Below are 6,000 nucleotides of genomic sequence, written 5' to 3'. Positions count from 1 at the left end.
ATATCAATTTAGGGCTTCTTGCAAAAGAATGCTTCAACCCTCCATACAAGGCTTTATCACAAGTTAAGAATGCATTGTCCTGCGCTACTACTGAGGGTATATTCCTTGGTTCTATTATACACAATTAGTAGCACTCTTTTCAAGACTTTATAGACAGAAATATACTTTGAGCAAACCCCATGTCACATAGAGATGTCTTCTAGGCCTGCAACCTAGACCAGCATAGAGCCATCTTAAATATGGATCTAACATGCGTTGAGAGAGATCCAATTTCTTCACGTGCAATTTTTTCATGAGCTGACATTATTTAAATGTTTTGTATAGTTATTTTTTTTTATAGATTTTTTAATTTTTTTTTGGCCGACATGAGCAAAATATCAACTTTGATGGAGGACAGACAAAATTACACATCATACTTGGTTGTGGAATTGGCTGTGGAATGAACCTCTCAGCTCAGTAAGCAAGTTTGGCCTCTTCCAACACCAACAGAGATACAATATACCAAAAAAATAAACAAAGATTTTACCTTGGCAATCCTCTCTTGCTCACTCTTCCTCAGCACTTCTTAGTCAGTTGACAGCTCCTTACCTGTCCCAATGTACCACCATTCCAACCTATTGTCGTTTCGTCTCAACCTGCGGCCATTCCAGAAATTTGATCTCGATCCTTCGAACAACACACTGCTCCCACTCTGCCTTGATGCCAGAACTTAAGAATCCACTAACATATACTGTTAACCGATGCCAAAACTCAAGGGATTGACTGTTCCAACTGCGTGAAGGGTTTACAATAGAGTTATGATTTGGTATAAGGAAATATGACGCCAGAGGGTACAAATATCCTCCATTTAATGATGCATAGGTTTCAAATAACTTCAAACTCGTTTGCATCGTAGATACAGAGCATATAAACACGGATTAACAAAACTAATTTCCACGAGTTGTTGACAAAGATCAATGAAATAAATTAGCTCGGGATTTTCATGAGCCAAACACACGCCACGCATCTCGACCAACTAGAGCTCTACACACGACAACGAGTGCAAATGCCATTCGACACCACTTCTATTTAAATATAGATGGATCCATAATCCAACTTGGGGCCAACACATTTTTAGAGTTTTGGTTCATAATGTGTGTTGGGCCAAGATAACCTACGTTTGTTCCACGCATGATGTCTCGATGGTCTTTGCTGTGATGACCCATTTTCCTTAGCATTGTCGTACGTTTGAAGTAACTTGCTTCCCTCTGAGCTTTCTGAACTCTCTCTTATATTGGACTTATCATCAAGATATTTGGAGCTCTGCAAAGGGAATTCGATATTAGAATTGAAAGCGAAAAATCTTGATGCGGAGAAAAATTCATTTTTAGATATCTGTTGTTATTGCCTGCTGACTCTATATCAATTCCTTCTTATCTTTCATCATTCACATTCACATGATATCTGTTGTTATTGCCTGTTGACTCTATATCAGTTCCCTGTGATCCTTCAGAATTCACATCACATTCGCTTGGTTATGACCTTAACCTTTCAACACATTGAAATTTCGCTTAGCAAATTGACATCAATGACAACTTCTGAACAATCTCCCCCTTTGTTATAAATCACAACACACCTATTATAACTCCCCTTGTGATAATGCTCTTCCTCTCATCATGCTTCTTTACCTTTCTCCCCCTTTAACATAAATGGCAAATGGGGTGCTCCCCCTGACACTATCTCTCCCTTTGGTTGCATCTTTACAGTACTCCTTGACATGTGCTCCGCCCATCTGCATTATCTCATTTTTGTTGTGCATGACAAAGAAACTGCAGATAATGCTGTACAATATGGCCACTATTTTTTTGGAGGTCTCGATGAATTTCAAGCTCTAGAAAGTGAAAATGCAAATCTAGATTTTAGACAAAAGCATAAATCAATGACTGCCTATCTCAAAAACAAAACATATGTTAATATAGAAAGAGTCTTTGAGTCTTGCTGAGAGCAAAAATCCACTGAAATCAGTGTAGAGGAAAAAACCTTTTAGAAGTAGTACAAGCATCAATGATCAAGTGTCTAGCATCAATTGTGAAAGGCATTGATGAGCTCAAGCAAAGCACTTGAAATGGGGACAAAAATCCCCAAGAATTCCTTAGCCAACACATTGCATCCATAAACAACCAATTGGCCATAGGGGTTTTTCCAAAAGTATGGACAGCAATAAAATCAGAACGAAAGAAGGATTGCCAAAGAATTTCGGCTAGACTCCAAAAAGAAGTCAAATTGGGATGTATGCACAAGAAAGAGACTCCAGACAGATGGAAGGCGATTGTAAATACTCTAGGAACAAATAGCAACCATGTTGTTTGTTGGAAATCACGATTGCCATTAGACCAAAACCTGCAGGTGTTAGTCAATGATCGCATCACCAAAGATAAGGATCCATGAGACGCTGTTAGTCCATGTCGCGAAACACATGGGGAGCGTTGGTTTATTCAATGTCCAACAATCTCCCCCCCAACGCGAGCCGAGTGCGTATCAAACTTGTGACCTACGCTCTGATACCATTTGTTGGAAATCACGATTTCCGTTAGACCAAAACACGCAGATGTTAGTCAACGATCGCATCGCTAGAGATAAGGATCCACAAGACGCTGTTAGTTCATGTCGCGAAACACACAAGGAGCATTGGTTTATCGAAAGTCCAACACTGTTGTACAAGCATGAGGCATGGGAACCAAGCACAATTAGAGAAATTGAAGGAATCAAATTGAGATACCAAAGAAACACTAGATGACGACTTTCCCTAGAATTAGGTAAGGACTCCATATTAGATTATGCGAAATGAAATAGGATTATGCCCAATGAAGATAATACTATGTAGACAAGCAGCGAAGCTACAAGCATCAAAAGGATAACCAACAAGATCCACTAGGAAGACCGCGAATGAGTAAAATATGTTGGACCAACAATGTAAGAAAGTTGCATGGTATATGAATAGGAGCTGGAAATCCACATACAATGCTATTACAATAAAGGTAAGAGAAAAATCAACCCTAAGAGGAAGAAACAATACTACAAGCATAATTTCATCATGCAGGGAGAAAACATAATTCATGACTACTTGAAACTAAATCTCCCATAGAGAGAAAATGTGTTCACTCCTTCAATAGTATCGATTTTTCCCCTTTTTTAAAAATTCCACAAGTGATAGGTAAGTTTTCATCCTCCCACTCCTTTTGCTCCTTATTATCTGGACATAACTCCAACCAGGCGATTTGACATTTCAAAGGCTTTGTGGAAATAAACTTGTCGACTCAAAGGTAAAATCGAGGCATTCTATCTATATTATCATATACAACCCAAAATTTGCCACTTGCAATCTGGATCATGAACGTCAAAAGTCTCTGGTCACTAGGAGATTTAGGAGAGCTTCCTTTATCATCTTCTCTTGTAGATGTCTTTTCTCCTCCCTTTCCACCCATTCCTTTAGACATAACAGGCTGGGTTGCTTCCTTAAAGTGATTTCCCATAGGAATGTGAGTTTAATGGATTAGTCACCTTGAAGCTAGATTAATACTCTTGAGGCTAGATGATTGGCATTAAAAGATCACCTCCCATGACCTTGATAATATTTTATGTATTATTTTATTCATACATCTCATGTCTGTTAACCGATGCTAGCCCTTGTGGCTTTATATTTTTTAAATTTAAAAAGTTGTCACTAGAAAAACATTGACAAAAGCTATCACGACTCCAAGACAATAATACAACATGTTTGGTTATAAGTGCTCACAACTCTTTGCTTATGTTATTTTTTCCCAATTGTTCACAAGAACGAAATTTGGCTCCCTCGTTGGCTTCAAAAGTTGATGGTTATAAAAATTAGAAAATACTATTTTCTTCATGACAACAATAGTCTTTGACAAATTTGAGTTTGAAACTCTTGTGGGCAGAGACTTCAAAAAGAATAAAATGCAGCTCATCACATCAATTTTTTTTTGCCTTTGTTACCAATAGTTGGGTAGAAGACCTGACAATCCTCTAGGCAAACAATAAATATCATGATACTAATCTACAAACATGCCCCCACCACCATCCAAATGGATTGTCTTTTGCTTGTACTTATCTTCATAGTTTTGTAGTGGGTTCAATTAGGCTTCAGTGATCTTCACAAGGTTTTTGCTTACTTCTATACCTTTTTCAACTTTGCACAACCCAAACATCTTTGCCTTGAAGCACTCAATCTTGAAGATGATTTAACAATTTGTGCATTGAGCATGCAAGACCAAGTCATGTTCTTCTATCTTTGGCTCTTCTTGTTTTCTTCACCAAACTTTGGTGGAATTTTCTCTATTCATAATAGGAAGATTTTCTTCTTTGAATTGCTTAGGAAACCATATAATGCTGCTTCTGCATTCATGTGTTGTGTCCAAGCTTCTGACATTTATAGCATTCTATATTGTACAAGAACAATGGAGCAAATGAATCATGACTTCTGTTGTAGCCAATAGGTCCTTTGGTTTTATAGCTTGCAAACTGATTTCTTGAGGATTGATAAGAAGCTCGAAATTAGTACATGAAAAATAACGTCCAAAGATTATGGTTTGATCCCCAGATGAAAAGGCTTCCCTTGATGATTTCCTGAAATTGCTTTGCATTGGAGGAGGTTCAATCCTTCACTGATTCTCAATGTTACTTGCATATAGAGAAGATTCCTTAAAGACATCAACATAACTTCTTGAAACACTTGCAACATTCTTTGGCTTTTGTTGTGTTTTGGCCTTTGAAGGATAATGACCTTGCTTTTAGGCTTTTCTTCAATTTTAACCTTTGGGGATTTGGAGCTTGTATCTCTATAAGCAAGTCCCCTTTTGTCAAATGGTGATCTTTAATCACTGAAAATGTCATCCAATGTTTGGGAATTCTTTAGATTCTTGGATAGATTGTCAACTTCATTTCTTAATGAGACAATCTCTTTTTCAAGCTTCTCACAATCTTCTTTTTTCTTCATCAACTAGATCTTCATTACTTCTTCTATTTTCTTTGCTTCTTCTAGCCGAGTTTTCAAGGAGATGACTTCTTCATCATGTATCCTTTCTTGTTGATCAAATTCTGCTTCAAGCTTGTTGAAATCATTAGATCTTTCCTTAAGATGGCTTGTCAAAATTTCCTCTCTTTTCTGCTTCCTCTACTTGCAGTCTTAGGAGGACAACTTCTTCCTTTGTACCATCAAGGTCATGATTCTTCTCTTCAACATCTTGCATCTGCTTCTTAAGTTCTTTATTTTCTTTTCTCAATCTATTTATTTCTTTTAGAGTAGCCACAAGCTCTGCTTTAAGGTCTACTTCAACCTCTACTTTAGAGTCTTCTTCATCTTCATAGTCTTCCATGCTTTTGGTGTTTTCAATTTTTCCTTCATCTATCTCCTTTGATTATTGATCATTTTTGTGTTCTTGTTCCACATACTCTGGTTTTGGATCATCCATCATAGGGCTAAAAAACTATGCATAAAGCTTTTGTAGCTTTTCCCAAAGACTTTTGGCTGAAGAACATTGACCCACCTTGACTTTTACAAAATCTGATAGACTACTCAAGATCACTTTCTTTGATTTTATATTGTATTCTTTTGACTCCTCTATAACTATGCTTTCAATAAGAATTGATTCCAATACTTCACAACCAAGATTCATCGAACAATGTCTCATTTTGACTCTCCACAAATCATACTTTGTTCCATCAAACGAAGGAGCTAGGAAAAACAAACTTTCTTCAATATCTTTAGAAGATTTTGACAACATATCATTGGAGGGGACTTCCTTTGAACGCTTGGAGGACTGCTTTCTTAACTTGGCCGTCTGCTCTTTTGGGATCTTCCTTCCAACTGTCAAGCTATGATTAAAGGAACTTGCTCTGATTCCAATTGTTGGAAACACTGAGAGGGAGGGGGGGCGGTGAATCATAATTTATTCAATTAACCAATTTTTAATCATCAACAATTCACAATATTACCCATTAGAG

The sequence above is a fragment of the Pinus tabuliformis genome, chromosome 5_1, assembly GCF_031772625.1.
Source record: "Pinus tabuliformis cultivar Carrire ecotype Pingquan chromosome 5_1, CPIR1, whole genome shotgun sequence".
In the NCBI taxonomy this organism is placed as follows: Eukaryota; Viridiplantae; Streptophyta; class Pinopsida; order Pinales; family Pinaceae; genus Pinus; species Pinus tabuliformis.
The sequence above is the reverse complement of the archived record's forward strand: the minus strand, read 5'-3'. Positions refer to the sequence as shown.